This window comes from Mustela lutreola, chromosome 11 (assembly GCF_030435805.1).
Source record: "Mustela lutreola isolate mMusLut2 chromosome 11, mMusLut2.pri, whole genome shotgun sequence".
NCBI lineage: Eukaryota > Metazoa > Chordata > Mammalia > Carnivora > Mustelidae > Mustela > Mustela lutreola.
In genome coordinates, this window is record NC_081300.1 from 55,783,665 (window position 1) to 55,805,330 (window position 21,666).

The window sequence follows — 21,666 nt, forward strand, 5'->3', positions numbered from 1 at the left end:
AACAGTCATGATAGATCTTGTAAAAAAAAATGGCTTTTCCTTGAGGATAGTGACACACATGCCAAATCTTTGCAGTTTTTCTCTGCACAGCTAAATTAAGAGACTCTACCATCAATCATGTTGAATTTGTTGAAATGCTTTTTATGTCAAGTTGGTACAGCACTAGCCTATTATAGTTTCTGTCAGGCTTCTCATTTTTTTAAAAAGAACCAGATGTTCCCAGAAGAAAGCAGAGTAACATTTGATGTGAAAGTAATGAGTTTATCAGGTTGGTTGTGATAAATATAACACATTTGAAAGATACAAAAATTGGTACAGGGAGAAGGCTAAAAAATATCTTCAGAAGGAGGAAAATAAGTTATAAATAATGAACACCAAAAAAAGAAGGAAAACTGTTTGCATTATTAATATACTGTAAAGGAATATTATTTAGTCTTAAAAAGGAAGGAAAGCCTAAAACTTAGATGAAACTTGAAGGCATTATACTAAGTGAAATAAGCCAGTCATGAAAAGACAAATATGGTATGATTCCCCTTATATGAGGAACCTAGAGTTACTACATTCATAGAAACAGAACAGAGAATGGTAGTGCCAGGAGCTGAGTTGCAAGAGAGAATGAGTATTTTTATCTTAAGGGTACAGAGTTTCAGTTTTGCAAGATGAAAATGTTCTAGGGATTGGTTGTACAATAGTGTGAATGCATTTAACACTACAGGACTGTACATCCAGAAATGGTTAAGATGGTGAATTTCAGGTTATGTGTATTTTACCACAATTAAAGATTTTCAACTAGTCTATCGGTACTAATTACTAACATTGTAATTTTTAGAGGAAACCATAAACTGTTCATTCACATCTATTTGATTTTCAAAAGATAATGCTGTGAGTTCGCATTTTATTGTCTGTGTTCTTGAACTGAGAAAACCAAATAAAAGAAATCTTAATTGACTTAATGTCACAGACTTCAAATCGCAGTCACACCAGGTAGTGTCAGAACTGGGACATCTCCTTCTAAATACATAGCTCGGTTACATAGCTGTGTGTATGTTCTACTCACTTATGTGCATGTCATGCATATCTATCAGTTGTTACCACGGTGAATCATTCAATTCCCTCCAAAGAATATTTATTAATCACATAATGAACTTTAGAATTATCATTCTTTTTCTGTATCTCTTAAACTCATTTCCCCTCTCAAAATGCTTGTAAATTATTATCTCTATTTTCTTAACAGAATGTATGAAGCAAGTAGGCAAAAATTCTATCCCCTTCATTTATTGGTTGAGGAAGTAGAGTGTTTAACGACATGACTAAAGTCATATGAGGTAGAAGACAGCCAGAAACGAAGAGCAGTTTAGATGTTCCGACCCTGGCCTGGGTTCTGGGCACTATGCCTTAAAAATTTGGGTGGTTAAGGCAGCAAATATCATGTAAAGTCAACATTTTTTCCCTCAAAGAGTCCAAATAACTTATGATCATCTGTATCTTGGATTTGAGTGCGAGTGGGTGATGGAGTGAAGCCACCGGAAGTCTGGAACACTGTGTGACCCTTCGCTTCTGCTTTCTTTACAACCAGAGTCTGTATTGTAACTGTGTACCTTTTTTATCGGGCTGTCATGGGGCTGAGATGAGCATGGTTCGATACTTGTGCATGGGCGGGGTCTAAAATTTCACTCCTGGGGCCCTTGTCCTGCCATTCCATACCTGAAACCCTTTTGAACATCTATCATGGGTCAGGCAGCATGCTAAGTGGTTGATATGCATCTCCTTACTTAATGCTTTATGATGTTATTGTTATCCTCCCCATTAAATAGGCTGAAATTCACTTGCCCAATTTGAGAAGTTGGGACTCAACAAAGCCAGGATCCAAACCCATGTAGTTTGACTCCTGATACTCCCCCATTATGCCACTTAAGTTTCTACCTGGAAGCCATGTGATTCTTACATTTTATTAATCTCTAAATAATAAGAATGCTGCTTTTCCTTCTGGGACACAACTTTCCAGCTTTCAAGATAGTTTTCTCCTTGTGTATCAATCATTAATGGATAATGTTTAACCCAAGAGGCAGAACCCAATGACAGTTCTCATTTTTTAAGAAACCTCATGGACTTGGGACTGTATTTCCCTTGTGTAAACTGGTATTGGATCGCAGGCTCCTGAAGGCTCTCTACGAGCTCCCCACGCCATGCTGACTCCACAGAGCAGTGGTTGATTAATTGCTTGCTCTTTCGGCTTCTGTGCTTTAAGAACGCAGTCATCCATCTACATCCCACAATTTCTGTGTCATTGTCAATGATATCTGATAACGTTTGTAATCTGGTAAGGTGAAAGAGCCTCCTAGGTGTCAGGATACTTATTGTGACACAGCTTTGTAAGTTCCTTATTGCATTCTCAAATACACTGGCACATAGACAAAGTTGAACAGGACTGAATACAACACAGTCTGACTTCACGCGATTTTTGATGAATGTTAGTAAACTTGTTTTTTAAAAGATTTTATTTATTTGAGAGAGAGACAGAGACAGACAGAGCACAAGCAGAGAGAGGGGCAGAGGGAGAGAGAAGCAAACTCCTGTCTGAATGGGGAGCCCAACTTGGGGCTCAATCCTAGGACCCTGGGATCGTGTCCTGAACCGAAGGTAGATGCTTAACCAACTGAACAAGCCAGGCACCCTAAGTAATGTAACTTGATCTTACATACATCAAGCTTTTCATTAGCTGGCCCAGGAGTTTCTAGCCAGGATTTATATTTTCATTGTGAAGGCTGTCATTTCAGACAAGTAATATTTTGTTTACTGTAAGACACCTACCATTGATTAGCACGTCAAGTGACCGTGAAAGTTCAGTACATGAAAACTGGAATTTCTACCAAGACACTTGCTTCTAAATCTGTATCTCTGATACACACGTACACACCGCTCTGGAAAGCCAGTAATTGACTGCATTTTAATGTATATACATCAATACAAAAGCCCCATTTACACAAAAATCATTAGACTTAATAGGAGGTTCAGAACTATAACTTGTTGATTTGTTAGTAGTTCTACCGATTTTAGTTTGTGTGGTTTGCTGAGGCTACTTTACTTTGTCATCAAAAGTTATGTAAAGGGGCGCCTGGGTGGCTCAGTGGGTGGCTGAGCTTTAAGTGGGTTAAAGCCTCTGCCTTGGCTCAGGTCATGATCCCAGGGTTCTGGGATTGAGCCCTGCATCGAGCTCTCTGCTCAGCGGGAGCCTGCTTCCTCCTCTCTCTCTCTCTGCCTACTTGTAATTTCTGTCAAATAAAATAAATAAAATCTTTTTTAAAAAAAGTTATGTAAAAAAAGATAATAGTTATACAATGTAGACTGGACATTGAAAAGCCAAGTTGGAAGACCAAATACTTCTTTTCTAATGGGAAGTCCAGATATATAGAGAAAAAATCTATTAGTGAGTGTCAAGAGTGGAGACAGAGACACTGATACAGCAGAGTTGTTTAGTTTGTGAGACACAGCCCCTTTTGCTCTGAGAATTATTGTCATTTTTTACTGCCTTTGAAATTCAAATTCACAGAGCCTTCTGCTCAGTCCTGCTCTGACTAGCTCCTTTGAACTTAAGTGTCTTTTCTTGGCCTGCTATCAAGTCCTCTCAGACAAGATCTTCTGGATTCAAGTCCTTTTCTCTAAGAAGGAGGGGTTTCATCACTTTTCCAGCTTGGGTCTGGGAATGAGAGGAGTATAAATCTTGAGCTGGGTCTTTTAAGTCCCAATTATATGTCGACGCTGTAGCAACTTTCTGTTTCACACCATCAGGGCCGCTGGCATATCCACTGTTCCACTCTTCGTGATCCAGGGGCTGAGGGAAGTCTGTAAGTGTAGACAGGAATCTTGTTGGATCACATCTTGCTTGGTGCCTTCTCAGGACAGGAGGAGGGGGTGCTCACTCAGATGCTGACAGACAGTGGGCTCCGGTGGCCCAAGCAATTCCCAGGGCTTGCTTAAGAGAAGCTGAACTACATATTGACCTTGAGTCTGCTCTTCTGCACCCAGTTCTCCCTGTATACAATCCTTTTTAGGCTGGGTAGTCTGGCTCTATCCTCTTTCAAACTATTGTTTATATTTAGACATGCCATGCTCTGCTCCTTAGAGTATTTGGTTTTAATTCTTAAAACATATTCCCACCCTGTAAACACAGAAACTGAGGTATTCTTTTGGTTTTTACCAACCAAAGCTTATTAGGGTTAGAACCCAGTTTGCTAACCCCGCCCCCTTTCAAGACCGCCCCGCCCCCCAGATGCCCCACCCCCGCCCTGTAGCCACATGGGGCACAGGCATTGTGGGAGATCTTACACCATCTCTACTGCGCAGACTCAGAGTCGGCTGGTCCTGTCCCTGGAGCGTCTGCTTCTTTGTCCTCCTCCACGCCTCAGTATGTTCACTCGCGACAGGGCTTTGAAGACGTCTGCCCCAAGTTTCTCCTCTCTGTGTGCTTGAGGAGCAGGAACAGGCCAAGAGAACGCGAAACTGCCCAACCTACAGGGCTGAATATTCCTTCAAGAGTCCAAGGAAGCTGTCCCGGCACAGGCGAAGGGCTGGCCGTGACGTGGTCCCTGCTGTCGCGCACCCCAGCGGTTCGTGTGATTCCTGAGACTTGGGACCCCGGTGAGTAGGAGGCCCAGTCCGGGGGTGGTGGGGCGAGTTCCCCTCTCCACAGGCCTGGTGAGATGCCCGCGGTGTTTCCCGCCCGTGCGTACCGTTCTGGCTAAATACCATTGAGGGCCTCCCAAGGCCCGGGCCTCGTGCGGAGATCCTGGCTGGGTGGCGGCTGGAGGTGTGAAGGCCAGGCCGGGCCCCAGGGAACGGCGACTTCGGAGAAGGCTGGGACTCCGGGACTGAAACCAGGGCCGAGGCTGGGGTGTCTGGGGACAGCATCCTAAAGTTCCAGTGCAAGTGAGACTTTGCTGGCCAGAGGAAGGGAATGGGGAGCCTGCTGTCCTTTATCCCAGGTGTCAGAACCCTTTCTCTTACCTTTTAGGACGGTGCTTCTCAGATTTTGGTCCCAAGATTTCTTCACACAGTTAACATTACTGAGGAGCAAAGAGCTTCTGTTCCTATGGGTTTTGTCTGTTAGTATTTATTGTCAGAAATTAAAACTGGGAAATTTAAAATTTAAATTTAAATTTCAGTTTATTTAAGACTCAGTAATGAACCCCTTACATGTTACAATGTTTATGAAAAATAACGTTACAAAACGTTGGTTTTTTTGAATGGTACTATTTTATATTTTTGCTCATCTCTTTAATATGTTCCATCTCCTTCAACATTCAGTCTGTTATGATATCCATATCATGTAGTCTCTGGAAAACTTCACTATACACTTTAGAGAGAATGGACTGAAAAAGATAAATTACATTCTTGGTGTTAGGAATATCATACTCATATTGGTTTTGCAACCTGCCTGAAAGGGTCTTGGGAACTCTAGGGTTCCCACTTTGAGAACCTCTGGATTAGGAAATTGGGAAGTGCCATGGGACCACAGTGAAACAGATCCCGGTACTTGAATTTGGCTGCTGCGAGCTGGCAAATTATTTTTTTGATGATATTGTTATAGGAAAACTAATTGCATCAAAATTGTGTTTTCTTTGAGAGGCATGTCCCTAAATTTTTATCCAGTGCAAGCATTTAGCATGGGATGAGGAGCTTTGGTATCATAATGCTCTGATGAGGGAGGAGTCATTTATTCCACACAAATTCCTATTTTCTTATCTTTTCTTTTTATTTGGGGCATTATTAGAGATTCTATGAAGTGAAATTCTGGTTTCCCTCAGTCTCTTTAACTGCTGTTTTTCAGCATTTCCTTTGTGGGTCCCTCCTCTGCCTGAATGTGCAGAGGGGAGTGGAAAAGAAGGAATTCTGTCCATACTTATATAAATGGGCTGAGCATATTCTCAAAGCACAAACAGGCATCTTTCCTGGTACATGATCGACAGCTTTCTGGTGCAATGAGGAGCATTGGTAAGTCTTCTCAGTACAGGAGAACTTGCAGTGTCCTGAGCCTTATCTCTTTATGCCGTTTCCCTAGGTGATTTCATCTAATTTCATGACTTTCTGTATTTTTATTGTCAGAGCACATCATCTGCCACTGCTTCTAATTTGAGTTCCTGGCTCAAAATTTAGTAGTCTGTATGATATCTTTACTTTTATGTCTTTTTTTTTTTCTTTAAAGATTTTATTTATTTTAGAGAGAGAAAATGAGAGAGAGCATGAGTGGAGGGTGGGCAGAGGGAGAAATAGACTCCCCACCAAGCAGGGAGCCTGATATGGGCTTGATCCCAGGACCCTGGGACCATGACCTTGACAGACAGAGCTACCTAGGCACCCCTCCACTTTTATGTCTTGAGGACAAATCACACTTAACAAAGTGAAACTGTTCTTCCAATTTCTCCCCTCGATGCGTGCACTCAGCTTGCTCATTCTTCAGTTCCCCACCCCCTTAGAAATTGACATCATATTCTTCTAATTTACTTAAAATGTAAGTCTGAAAGTCATTCTCGAGATCTACTCATTTGGGTTTTTTGTTTTTTTTTTTTTAAGATTTTATCCATTTATTTGCAAGAGAGCAACGTGAGTAGGGGGAGGGGCAGAGTGAGAGGGAGAAACAGACGACCCCCTCCCCCCACACACTGAGCAGGGGGCCCAACATGGAGCTAGATCCCAGGACCCTGATATGATGACCTGAGCTGAAGGCAGACACTTAACTAACCAACTGAGCCATCCAAGCGCCTCTCATTTGAACTTCTTATATTTCAATCTATCATCTAGTCTTATTCATTTTAATTGTAATTTGTATCTCTAATACACTAGCTTTTTTACTGCTGCTATCCTGGTCCAAGTTTACTATCATTTTTTGCCTGGACTGCCCAATAGTATCCTTCTTACTTATTCTCCTTATATCCATGTATACCATTGCCCCTTCTTCACTCTGTCTCCAAACCTTACCAAATCAGAAGTGTGAGTACATTGGTTCCCTATTCTCATGGAAATTATATTCTAGAGTAGGAAATTAGGCTACAAGCAACCATACCAATAAAAAAGATAATTTCAGAGGGTAAAAGTTCTACAATGAAACAAAACAACGTGATAGAAAGAAAGTGATGAAAAGTTACCTTGAACTGAGTGGTCAGGGAAGACATCTCTGTGAAGCTGAGCTCATAATGACAAGAAGCAGCCAGGTCAGCCATGTGAATATATGGGAACAGGACATTCCAAGTGGTGATGACAACAAAGATAAAAGCTCTAAGGGAGAAACAAGTTTGTTTATGAAATAGACCTGTGTGGCTGGTTCATGGTGAGCTAGCATATTAGTTTTCTATTACTACTGCAACAAATTATCATAGTGGCTTAAAAAATACAAATTTACCATTTTTACAGTTCTGGAAGTCAGAAGTCTGAATGAGTCTCACTGGGCTGAAATCAAGGTGGCCGCAGGACTGCATTCCTTTCTGGAAGTTCTAAGGGAGTATATATTTCCTTGCCTTTTCCAGCTTCTAGAGGTTGCTGACACTGCTTGGCTCATGGCCCTTCCTCTCTACCCTCAAAACAATGTGGGTTGAGTCTTAGATTATGTCATGTTGATGACCTTATTTCTGTCATCACATCTCATTCTCTTGACTCTTCTGCCTCCCTGTTCTTTTAAGAACGCTTCTGATTACATTGGATCACCTACAGAATCCAGGATAACTTTCCATTTTAAGGTCAGTTGGTGAGCAGCCTTAATTTCATCTGCAACCTCAATCCCCCTTAATTGTATAAAGTAATGTATTCACAAGTCCCAGAGATTGGGTGTGGGTGTCTAGGGGAGGGAGACATTCCACTTACCACAGGAAGAAGAGTGTAGAAGATGAGGACAAAAGGTGAGTTTGGACCAGATTATGAAAGACCTGTAGGCTAGGTTAAGGAGTTTAGATTTTATTCCAAGAAAGGGAAACCCCTTGGAAGGTTCAAGCAGAACAGTGGAGTGATCCAAATTGCATTTTAAAAGGAACAACTGTTTGTCATGTGGAATTGGATTTAAAGAGAAAAAGAATGCCAGTAGGGAGACTAGTTATATATAAACTTGTCTGTGTTTGGTTAGTTGGATTAAGGTGATAGTAATAAATGTGGAAAGAAGTGAATGATTATAGGGTACATTTTGGAGATAAAAACTTGCAAATGTATTTTTATGGAGGTAAAGGAAAGAGAAGAATGAGGGATGAGGCTCCCACTAAGACAGGGAAGGCTAGAAGATCAGCAGATTTGAGGAGATGGAGATCAGGTTTTTTCCATGTTAACTGAGAGAGCTACGTTTGGTATTCAAGTGGAGATGTCAAGAAGGCAATTATATATAAGAGTCTGAATCTCAGTGGAAAATCAGGTCTAGAAGTACGTATTTGAGAGTTAACAACTAAGTGGGATTAAGGCCTTGTGACTGGGTGATATCTTTTAAAGATACAAATACAGTAAAGTAAAGGGCCTAGGATCAGACCCTAGGGCTCCAATATTAAAGGTCAAACAAAAGAAGAGCCAGCAAAAAAACGGAGAAGGCCAGCCAAGAGATTGTTTTCAGCTTTTTCATGAGGCAAGGGGGATGATCAACAGTTTGAATGCCAGTAAGAGATGAATGAGGTGAAAGAGAAGTGCCTGTTGGATTTACAATATGGTGGTTATTGCTGACCTTAAGAACAGTTTGAGTGGAGTGGTAGAGATGGAAACCTGAATGAAGAGTGTTAAAGAGAGAAACAGAGGTGAGAACGTAGAGGTGGCTGTTGTTGACAGTTCATCTATATTCTAAAATGTGTTATATGCCATCCCAGTTTGAAGCCTTTGTACACGTTCTTTCCTCTGCGTGGTTATCTCTTTCCTCTTTACCCCACCACTGCTCCTTGTTAAGTTCATCCACATACTCGAACCTCACCACTCATATCCCTTCTTCAAAGAGGGCTTTCCTGATGATCCCAGTCTGTCTGCTTGGAAGACAATCTTCTTTCATAGTACACCTCATATCTCAAAATTTTATAGTTATGGGCCCACCTCCCCATACACACATGCACACACACACATGTCAGCCAGTTAAATTCTTAAAGATGAGACAATTTCATTTTTGCTAATTATTGTATTCCTAGTATATAGTGCAATGTCTAGCACATTGTAGTTTGTCAATATTCAGCTCATTTATTCAACTCATTCATTGAGTCAGTGAATAAATTAATGTTATATTTTAAACCTTGGATGAATGATATGGTCTTGTGTTTTATTTTTCTGCAGTTCATTGTTTACAGGTGATAGATACTTGGTAGCCACTCATGAAATCATACAAAGACCTATCAGGAGCACTTTGATTAAGAGTTAATGAACATTTTTTTTTAATATTTTATTTATTTGTTTGATAGTAAGAAAGAGAGAGAGAGAGCACACACACAAGCAGGGGGAGCAGCAGGCAGAGGGAGAAGCAGGCCTTCTGCTGAGCAGGGAGCCCGATGCGGGGCTCGATCCCAGGACCCCGGAATCATGACCTGAGCTGAAGGCAGACACTTAATGACTGAGCCACCCAGGTGCCCCGAGTTAATGAACATTTTGACCTGAAAAATAATTCAGCAACTTTTGCAACAGATTCTTGATGAAGAGCTTCATAAATAATTTTAGCTTTGATGTTAAGAGCTACATGGTATTCCCAAAGGCTAGCATTCCAGGGGCTAACAAAAAACTGTTCTGAAGATATGGAAATTTTTGTGTGTGTTTCTTATTATTTATTAGCTAGGTCACATTGGAGACCACTTAAACCCTCTGCTTTAATGTTTTTATCTGTAAATTGGAGGTCATTGCCCTTATTTTGCCCACCAAACAAAATAAGTGAGAACACTGAAAATTCTAAAGCACCGTGAAAATCTAAAGTATCATTACCCTTATGATTCCTTTTTAGTACAACTCCTATTACCGAAATGGAAAGATGAAAATACCCTCACTTTCTTTCCTCCCTTTTACACTTGGTATCCTCTGGAAGGGACTTAGAGTCAGAGTAGATGGCATTAAACCTTTTATTACTTATTCAGGAGCCAGGTTCTTTAGTATTTTTATTTGGATCCTGTTTGTACTGTAAAGCATTATCTGTTCCCTTTACTCATTTATTTCTCATGGGAAGAAAACAAGTCATTTTTGGACTTGGAATCTGTAGGCATAAAATGTGCCCTTCTTGCTATTCAGAAATATGAAACTTGAGGTGCTTCAAGGTACTGTTGGATTTGTTGTGAAGAATTTGAAAAAGACCAGTATTTCACCTAACAAAAGTCTAGAAATATGAAAATGCTTTTGTGCTACAAGCAATTTTTCTAATTTGTCTACATAATATGTAACTATAGAATAATTTTCACAAACCATACAGAAGAATCCATTTTATTACTTTACTGCTGTCCGTTTCTAAATGTGTGTGTATATTAATAACATATTTAGTGCAGTTGATTAGGGTTCCAAGGATAAAAATATATAGACCTTGGTGTAAGTTTCAGCTTGTAAGCATGTGGTTGTGTGCAGTTTATTAACCCCTTTGAATAACCCCTTTGAATATCTTTATTTTTTTTCTTCATCTTTAAATAGGGAGTTTTTCATAGATTGTTGTGAATGAAATGAAATAATATTGAGAAAATAATTTAGCTCATAGTAAGTGCTCAGTAAAGATCTATGTTATCATTATAAATATTATATATCCTAACATTTATAATGTATATTATAATTATATTACTCATAATTGTATTGACTAATATACATGTGTTATATTTTAGTGTTAATATAATTAATATAATATTCACATATTGGTATATATTTTTAGTATCTTCCCATTAAAGATTGAGTTGTATCCCTCCTCCCCAATTCATATGTTAAACTCCTAACACTCCTTGCCTCAGAATGTGACCTTATTTGGAGATAAGGTCCTCATAGAGGTAATCAAGTTAAAATGAGGTCATTAGGGTGGGCCCTATCCAGTATGACTGGTGTCTTTATAAAAAGGGGAAATTTGAAAAATGATATGCACACAGGGAACAAATCATGTGAAGATGAAGGCAGAGAGCAGGGTAATGATTCTACAAGCCAAGGAATGACAAGATTGCTAGCAAACTGCCAGAAGCTAGGCATGAGGTAAGAACAGATGCTCCATGACAGCCCTTAGAAGGAACTAGCCCTTCCAGGAACCTTAATCTAGGACTTCTGGGCTCCAGAACCAGGCAAAAATAAATTTCTGTTGTTTAAGCCAGTTTGTGGTACTTTGTTATGGCAGACCTAGCAGACTAATACACTTTTGTCTGCTGGAAAGTGAGTGAGGGTAGGTAGTCAGATTTTAGGAGGCTACAACATAGGCAGGGCCACCAAGAGCATTTCCCCTATACTTTCTCTCATTGTCCACTACTGAAATTCTACTTATCATTCCAGGTCTAATCCCAGAACCACTTCTTCCATAGAGACTTTCTTAGTCTTCTGGTCAGAGCAATTGCTTCTCCTTTGGTGCTCCTAACAGAGAAAGACAACCATTATTCCCTAGCTCATCCTCTCTGTAATTCATTTCTCAAGTGAATCTAGATCATGTCATGTAAGAATTACCCCTATATGGGGCGCCTGGGTGGCTCAGTCCTTAAGCGTCTGCATTCAGCTGGGGTCGTGATCCCAGGGTCCTGAGATGGAGCCCCTCATCGGGCTCCCTACTCAGCAGGAAGCCTGCTTCTCTCTCTCCTACTTCTCCTGCTTGTGTTTCCTTTCTTGCTGTGTCTGTCTCTGTCAAATAAATAAAATCTTTAAAAAAAAAAAAAAAGAATTATCCATATATTATAGTTGATTTTTCAGCCCTGTCCCAACCCATTCAACTCTAAGAGTTTTGAGAGCAAGGGATGTATATCATTGCTCTCAATGTGTGTCAGCGCCATCTCTTCTCAGCTAGCCTGGAGGAGAGTGCTTACATGGAACAGATAGCGGATGCTCAGTAAATATTTCAGGAACTGAACTGAACTGATTTTCTCTTCACTGTTTCCTCCTCTTCACTGCGCTGTCAGAGAACCTTTCACGGAGTGAGGAACTAAAGTTAGCTGGGTAGGTAAGTACCTAAAATATGCTTTTGTGTTGCTGTGGTTTATGGAAAGGGAACTCGTGGCCAAAAAGCAGCTGGGGGATATCAGGAAGTTTTGGGCACAGAGCCAAGCAAACTAAGTTTTCTCAGTTGAGGTGAAGGATGGGGTTGCATTGATGGCCTTGAGAACGGTTCAGGGCTGGAAGTCTGAGACTGGTCAGGTTGGGAAACCTGGCTGTCACTGTGAGAAGGAAAAAAAGTACCAAAACACATTAGGGCTGGGGTTGTTGGGGTGTAGGGGAGGAGAAGAGGGAAATGGCAGGGGTCCCTTTTTGTCCAGCTACTAGTCAGGAAGGAGGGCCTGGACTATGCAAAAATCACAACATGTGATAAATACAGATGAATATATCCGAACAATAATACAGAATATTTGAAACTGGAGTGATTCAGGAAAATGTCGTGCATGGTTGCTGTTGTTACAGAAATGATAATGGCAGTATGCCTGAAGGTGAGGGTCTTCCCTTTTTCTAGTTTCTGTTGTTTTTTTCCCCTGTTCTATCTTGAGTATTGAACTAACATACATTTTCATTATGTTTTCGTCTGAAGAGCAGGGGAATTGATTAAATTATTGGTTCTCTATAGTCCTTACTGGATTTTTTCCCCACTATTTTAAATTTTGCCCCTCTGTTTTAGGATATCGTAAGACAATTTAAATTCTTTTTTCTTATTTCCCAAGATCAAGAGAATTTCTACTTCGCTTGGGGATATCCTATATCTGTCTTAATGGCTTAAGGAGTTTTACCTCCCTCTTCCATTGTTCCCGTAATATCTAAATGAATAGGATTTACAAAGACATTTTCTCATTGGATACTGCCTTCTAGCATGAGAATACCTGTATCACTAATCCCTTGAGTTTAAGGGAATTTCAATATAGTGTTATTTATAGGCTTTGCTAGTTTTCAGGGCTAGAGAATGCAAGTGATAGGAGGCCTGTGGTCCGTCACAAAGAAGTGTAAGATACTGTCTATAATTGGGCCATTTTTTTTTTTCAAAGTTAACTGTAAAATAAACTACCATAACCATGAATTATATAATAGTGTAACTGTCTGTAATGTACTCTGTCTTCAAATATATAGATTATAGTCATCTTACATTTTACAAAATTTCTGCTGTGGATTATTCACTGCCTTTTACATTGTTCCATATGGGCATGTACTGGGAATGGGCTTATGTTTCCACCAAGTACTCCCCAAAGTCTGTCTTTGAGAGGCACTCTTCAATCTCCCAGGAGCCAGCTTGTGTGCTCTATTGAGAAGAGGTGAGCTTTTGGCAAATAAAATGATACACATGCTTATCATAGTGAAAGAAATAAGCCGATAAACCTGCAACTTTTTTTAAGCGAATGAGTTTTTGTCTATATTTGTAACGGATCCAGAAAATTTTTCCCCCTATGGTTTGTTTTTTTTTTTTTAAGTAAATGAACAGTTAGGGAACCATCTGTGAAGCATCGGAAAGAATTGTGTATTTAACTCAATGTACTTATTATTCTTAACTTCCCTTTGACCCTTGTTCTGAAGACTATCTTACGTGGTTTTTAAAAACATGTCCAAAGATATTTTAAAAACTGCCATATGCTTAGGTTGATTTATATGCTTAAAACATGACATTTGGCTATGGGGAAAAAAAGACAGCCTGTATTGTGAACTATAGCATGCATAACTGAAGTGCTAGAAGAGTTAAATAGAGAGGCGGCAGAGTATTGTAAATAGCCAAGCCTGGTTTAAATCCCAGCTCTGGCCCTTACTTACTAGCTGTGTGACTTTGGATAGATAATTTAATCTCTCTCTGCTTCAGTTTTCTTCTTTAATGAAACCGTGAGAATGCATTATAGGTTTTTATAAGATTAAATTAGTTAATATTTATGAAGTAATGAAAATAGTGCCTAGCTCATAGTAGGTGTAAAATAAGTGTTAAGTAAAATTCTTCCCATAATTAGCAATGAAAATATTTTTTATGGAAATTCAGCTGTACATTCCTTTGGATAAGTACTAAATACTGCATTATCATGTGGGGCTTTATTATGAAAAAATCAGCTTGCTTTTGGGCCTGGTCAATTGGAGATGAAAATAACTAAACCCATTTGGTCTGAAAAGCTTTTTACATTGCCCAAGTCTGGTGAGGCAAGGGCAGAGTGCTGCAGGCCCTTGGTGCCTGAGAAGATTCTGAGTATTACTAGGAAAACAAATGAGGGTGGGGGAGAACCTTTCACTTTGGCTTTTGTGACTCAAACTAAATCCAGGCATCAAGCGGTACTTCTGAAGTTACATGCTGTTGTTGGTATGTGTGTATAGGTGGTAGAGAGATGGGTTAAGAAAAACAACTATTTCTGAAAAATAGCAGACACATACCATGTGCACTTAGCTGCTTCCAAAAACAATATATGATGGGGATCTCTCCATAGTAGTCTTGGAGAGGTATTCCTCCTTCCTGTTTGAAGCTTCATAGTTTTCTGTGGTTCTCACCCAATCTGTTATCTATGAACAACTGCATATATCTTTTCATACTTTTGCTAGTGTATCTATGATTAGATTGTTAGATGTCAAACTGCTGAGTTAGGAGATCAATGCATATGTTGTTTTGCTAGAAGTTGCCAAATTCTCCCCCATTAGTGTATCATTTTGAATTCCTATTATTGGTATATGAATACCTGTTTCCTCAAGGAAAAATCAACAGATTTAAGAGGTTTTTATTGTTGCCAGTCTATTAAGTGAGAAATACGTGACTATAGTTTAATTTTCACGTCTCTTATTATTAGTAAGGTTGAGTATCTTCTTAGGGTAATAAGAACTATGCATTTTGTTCTCTGATTTATCTGTTAATATCTTCAACTCATTTTTCAATAAAGTGTTGGCTTATTTCTTCTCTATTTTGAAAACTATATTCAAAACATTATCTCTTTTTCTGTGATAGAAATGGCAAATATTTTTTCTCAGTTTGTCATTTGTCCTTTTACTTTACTCTTATTGCCTTTCCTATATATAAAAAAAATTTTTAAGGTTTTATGGAATAAAATTTATCAGTGTTTTCTCTTATTCCTCCTGAATTTTGAGTTATAGTTAGGGAAGTTTTTATCATTATCAAATTATAGAGGAATTCATCATGGTTTTTTCAAGTATAGTTGATCCTTGAATAAGGTAGGGGTTAGAGGTAACATCCAATCCCCCCATATAGTGGAAAATCTTTAAATAATATTTGACTTCCCAAAAACTCAACCACTGATAGCCTACTGTTGACTAGAATCCTTACCAATAACATTGATTGTATTCTGTATTCTTATAATAAAGTAAGCCAGAGAAAAGAAAATGTTATATAGGAAATCAAAAAGAAGAGATAGTATTTATATATACAGTACTGTAGTATATTTATAAAAAAAAAATCTGTGTATAAGTGGACTCACACAGTTCAAACCCATGTTGTTGAAGGGTCAACTGTACTTGTGTGGTTTAATATTTTGCATTTAATCTCTGATCTTTTTGGAGTTTATCTTACACTATGTACTGAGCTCTGTGCTTTGGGCTACCTGGGGATTGACAAGCATAGATTGGATGGGGATTTGGAGAAAATGAAATGCAGTGTTGTATATGATACTGTTTCTGAATCAAAGTCTATTATTAGAAAAGAATAGCTCAAAACAGCTCTTAAGGAGAATTGAATAAATGAATATCACGAGTCTGTATAGTAAGATAGTATAGTAAAGAAATCAGTTCTCTCCAAATGAACTTACTGATGTACTTGAGGGCACAAAAGATATTCTTAAAAGAGAATGAGATAAATTCTGACAAAAGTGTTTATAGAATAAAATGATACAAAAGAGTTTTATTTCATGGGATAGTCAAGAAAAGAATCCCAAGTGAAATGACACTAGAGCTGAATTTTAAAAGATGAATTGAAACTCAACAAAGTGAAGATAAAGGAGAGTATTACTAGCAGAGAGTGTTTTGTGGCTTGAAAGTATTTGCTGTGTTGTTGAAAAAGTGGAAGCGTTCCCTTGACTTAGTCATCCACCACATAGGAGGAAGGGATAAAAGAGAGAACTCAGTGATCCTGCTAGATCAGAGGTCAGGAAATATTAACCCAAAGGGACAGATTGTAATTATTTTAGGCTTGCAGACCATATGCTCTCTATCACTGTTATTAAGTTCTCCTGTTGTAGCACGAAAGCTGCCATAGTAAACAAATGAGCCTGGCTGTATTCTAATAGAATTTTATTTACCAAAAGCAGGTGGCAGTCCAGATTTGGCCCATGTGGCATGGTTTGCCACCCCTGGAATGAAAGATTGGGATTGGAGGGCAAGTGAAGACGGGGAGTGTTGGAAGCACAGCAAAGTCTGGGGAAAAAGTCACAACAATATCATCATGTCTTTGTGTTAGCATCCTCAGAGAGCTAAAACTTCCAGTGTGGCTGCTACCACTATGTAATTTTACAGAAATAAAATGTAAATTTTAGATTGAAATCCCCTTAACCTTGTATACTGAAAAAACATGAGTTGTGGGAGCCAGAAAAGAATGACAATCTCATCTTGCCTTGCCCAAGTTGGGACTGTGAAAGATAAATCTTCCCAAAGTTTGGATAATCTTAATCCGGTTATAAGCAGGTACCACCCTGTGTCAGAACTCTCTCAAATTGGGGAATTTTGACATAGGAAATCAGCTTCTTAGTGCAGTACTTAACCAGAGGCGTCATTTTGATGCTTAAACTTATAGAAAGCTTAAAAGTTGTCCAATCATTATATAAAAGTCTGATGAATTAGATCTGAGAGCAAGAGGGAAAACCTCTTGATGAATTGAACGGGGTGCCTAAATTGGGTCTGAAGGTGGATTAGGTGGATTCTAAGTATTTCTCAGACTCACAGATTCTACAAACATAGGCAGCTTAATAGCAAAGCCTATGAGAATGTTTGTTTTTGGCCAACTGTTAAATAATGGAGAAGTTCAGTTTTGTAAATGCATCTTCATTTTTGTAACAGTGCAAATAATTATTAATTATGTGTTCCAAATAATCCATCAGGCTGAGTACATATCTTACTAAGTCACAAAGGTGATGACTGTTAAAAAATTCTTATAATCTTAAAAACAAAAAAAATGGACTATACATCTCCGAAGGAAAAAAAGTCTAAGCATTATCATGATGAAAGTGGCAGCTTTCACCAAGATGACAGTGATGTTTCCATAATTGCTGATTTAACTAAATGTGTAAGTCAGTCATTATAGAATTACATTTTAATTTTTTGAATTTAAAGGGAGAGTGAAGTTAGTTACTGAGCAGGATAGTTAGTTAGAATGTTAGCCAGGAGCAAATTACCTTTCATCAAGATGAAAGTTTCATGTTACTACTAAGTGAAATTCTCCAGTGTATCTCTATATATTATGACATATGCTTTTTGAAGTAGAGATAACCTGGCTATTCACATGATTTCTTTCTTTCTGTTTCTTTGTCAGCAAAGAAGCCTGCCTGGAATGTGTTTTCCTGTTTTTTCCAATTATTGCTCACACTGCTTCCAGTGCTCTTCTTTTTCTCTCTTCATTTTCAACAAATAAGGTTCTTCCATGCAATAACATATATTTAAGCTCCTCGGTAATCAGTGGTCTGTGACATGGATAAAGGCCTTCCAAGTGATCTCTTGCTTAAACCATCCATTATTTTTGAAAGTTTGGATTTCATCTCCTGGGCTTCCACCTAGAGACTTATGATGATAAGGGTAGGATTGGTAGAGGCGAGATGCAAGTAAAGGGTTAGAAAGTGATTGTGGATTAAATATACACTATGTCCCAGGCACGAAACTCTTTTCATATATGATTTTATTTCAGGAGGTCACAATTTTGAGGAAACCAGAGGAATCATAATAACATGTGTCTGATAAAACCATACAGATTGGTTTTTTTCCTCTTGTTTTTAACACATTGGCCAGGACATCCTGTAGGATGTTGAATATGTGTTTTATATTTTATTCAAAAAATTTACTAATGAGTTTATAAATATAATAAGTAATCATTTTATACCATTGCCCAGGTCTTCCTCTCCATTCTTTTCCACTCTTCACACTCCCACCACAACCGAATAATTAACAGAATTGTGCATATTTAAGAATTTCTTTGTATCACTTCAAAGGTAGCATGTGCAAAGAATTAAGATGAGCTGGACAAGTAAGCAGCGTCAAAGTCATAGGGTAAAGGGAATGTGTCATGCCAGTGAACTTGGTAATAGAAATCAAGGGAAGGACCTTTCTCAGTACAGTGCCGTGATCTGACTTGTGTTTAGATACATGTTATTCTGGCAGCAATGTTGGAGATGGATTTTTGGGAACCAAGGCTTGGGGCCATGTAGCATGGTGTGAAGACACTTGTAATATCCACTAAGGAATGGTGAGGACTGCACTGGCAGAAGGGATGGATACAGAGAGATTTGAGAATGATTCAGCTACTCTTGTGTGTGGGGTAGAGGAAGGGGCAAGAGTCATCAATACCTCTTAGAGTCCTAACTTGCACGACTAGGTGGATAATTGTTCCTTTGAGCCAAAGAACACGTCTTGATTTATGAAACAGAAAGATATTTTCAGCTTTCAAGATTGGACATAGAGATTACTCTTGTATAAAGCAGGACTGTCCAAAATAAATATAATGTAGACCATAAGTGTGGGCCACATGTATAATTTTAACTTTGCTGGAGGCAACATTAAGTAAAAGAAAATAGGTGAAATTAATTTTAATAATATATTCTATTTAACCCAATGTATTCAAACTATTATGGTTTAAACTTATAACTAACATAAACATTCTTAAAGAGCATTTTACATTTTATTTTTATGGAACGTTTTCAAAATGTTTTGTGTGTTTTACACTTACAGCATGTTGCAGTTCACCCTAGTCATCAAATGCTCAGTAGCCACAGGCGGCAAGTAGCTACCATATTGGACAATGTACCTGCCCAGCATCCTAGTCCGCTTAGATTAAAGCTTTATTTTCCAAAGAAGAATCACACAGCTCCTAGAAATTGACTAGTTAAGATAAATGAAAAGCTCAGAAAGAAGCCAATAGCTTAAACAAGAGAATAGATTATCAAGAGATAGGTCATCTGTTTTGGGTTCTAATACTACAAATTGTATGATTTTGATAAGTCACTTTTTACACCTGCATGAATCTGAGGTCAGGACTCTTTACAGTTTGCTTTTAGTATCTGTAAGTCAGTAAGTTGACTTTTTTGTGCAGCAGCAGCATTTATAGTATAATAGCAGGGGTGATGATAATGGCAAGCCTTCTGTTGTGTGCCAGGCAATGTTTTAAATACTTTACACACAACGACAAATCTAATTATTGTAACAACCCTATTCATTAGATTGCATTATCATGTTCATTTTACAGATGGAATAACTGAAGTACAGAGAAGTTATCTAAGAGGATAACAGAGTTGGAAGATTGCAGATCTGGGTTTAAATGTGGTTCTCAGGGTACCTGGGTGGCTCAGTGGGTTAAGCCTCTGCCTTTGGCTCAGGTCATGATCTCAGGGTCCTGGGATTGAGCCCTGCATTGGGCTCTCTGCTCAGCAGGGAGGCTGCTTCCCCCTTTCTCTCTCTGCCTGCCTCCTGCCTACTTGTTATCTCTGTCAAATAAATAAACAAAATCTTAAAATAAATAAATTAATTAAATTAAATGTGGTTCTCGGGGTACATACTGTTTTCCTTTTAAAAAAAAGTCATTTTCTTTCAAATATCACAAACATAAATCTTTTTCAAGCTCATAAAAATAATTTCAAAGTCACAACTAGTATGTTTTGGGCCATTATTAGCGCAAACAATGCGGTATATGCATAAAGTTGATTCTTGAAAAATGCAAAGATTAGGAGTGCCACCCCTCCAGTTGAAAATTGGCATATAGCATTTGACCTCCCCAAAACTTAACTAGTAGTAGCCTACTGTTGACTGGAAACCATACCAGTAACATAAACAGTCATTTACCATGTATTTTTGTATGTTATTTGTGTTACGTACTGTATTCTTACAGTAAAGTAAGCTTGAGGGGTGCCTGGGTGGCTGAGTGGGTTAAAGCCTCTGCCTTCGGCTCAGGTTGTGATCCCAGGGTTCTGGGATCGAGCCCTGCATCGGGCTGTCTGCTCAGCGAGGAGCCTGCCTCCCCCCCTCTCTGTGCCTGCCTCTCTGCCTACTTGTGATTTCTGTCAAATAAATAAATAAATAAAGTAAGCTCGAGGCAAAGAAATGTTATTAGGGAAAACAAACATAAGGAAGAGAAAATATATTTACAGAACTGTGCTATAAAAAAATCTGCGTATAAGTGGACCACACAGTTCAAATCTATGTTTTTCAAGGGTCAACTATATTCATCTTTAAAAACCACTTTTAATTGTAAAGAAAACAGGTAATTACTGCCTTTTCCTTGTAGTAGCCCTTAAGCCAAGCTACTTTGACATTGTAGAAAACAACAAAGGGCCAATAGCCAAAGATCTGAAATTGGGTACTTCTCAATAAAGAGAGATAACTGTCCTAAGAGTAAGAACAAAATTAACAAAGAAAAATGGACCAGTTCCCCCTTTCCCTATATGAGAGTGAGGCACAGGTGGTGGTTTGCTTATAAAATGTTTAACAACTATCTCTCTGGAAAAAAAATGTATGTGTTCTGTACATGAGGTTATTATAGAACTTATATGTAGGATGTGTACCACACAATTTATAAATAATAATAAATACACTAAACCCTTACTGGAAACTTCATATAGCCAATTGATTTTCATAAAGTACTTTGTTGATTTTTTTTGGCTGAACCGTTCTATCTGTTGCTAACCTGTAGTAGCACTTGATGAATGAGTATAGTTTTGACATGAATGTTGGTTGATATTTGCATTTACATTAAGCAGAAAGACAACAGTGAAACAATCAAGTCGTATGTCAGGATTACTCTTTTTTGATTTTTTAAAGATTTTATTTATTTATGTATTTGACAGAGAGAATGCGAGAGGGGGAACAGGAGAGGAAGAAGTAGGCTTCCTGCCAAGCTGGGAGCCCAATGTAGGGCTCAGTCTCAGGACCCTGGGATCATGACCTGTGCTGAAGGTAGATGCTTAATGAGTGAGCCACCCAGGCGCCCCAGGATCACTACTTTGTAGATGACATGAATCGCTTCTTTGCTCAATCAAAAAATAGTTTTTGAATATTGGAAGAATAAATAGTTCTATGTTTGGTATTTACAATGTAATGGCTACAGGTACAATATACTTATAGGTTTAATCTGTATGGTGAACAATTTCTACTTCACTTTTTAAATTCTAAACAATCAACAAAACAATCAAGCCCTCATTTGTAGTAAATTGCTGATTTTCTTGGAGTAAATATCCCACCATGGCCAATTTCAGACTACCGACATGAGTGCAGAGTGCACAGTTGGAAGAGATTGAGACAGGAGCATACCATTAGGTGGTACTTCTGCTATATATAGTACAGATGTAAATAGTCTCCAAGGCATAAAAAATAGTAAAATGTAATTAAATAATTAGTGTCTCTTACCTTTGTTTTAAATATAAATTATTTAATTGT

At 38.5% G+C, this 21,666-nt stretch overlaps 1 protein-coding gene across 1 annotated transcript in view; it reads left to right on the forward strand.

The window, feature by feature from the left end:
• The first annotated feature begins 4,371 nt into the window (after window positions 1–4,371).
• ARHGAP28 (Rho GTPase activating protein 28) overlaps window positions 4,372–21,666 on the forward strand; it is a 239,700-nt gene continuing 222,405 nt past the window's right edge. The window contains exon 1 of the mRNA XM_059138757.1: window positions 4,372–4,638. The gene's annotated coding sequence lies outside the window, so the exon portion shown is untranslated. The remainder of the gene's footprint in view (window positions 4,639–21,666) is intronic.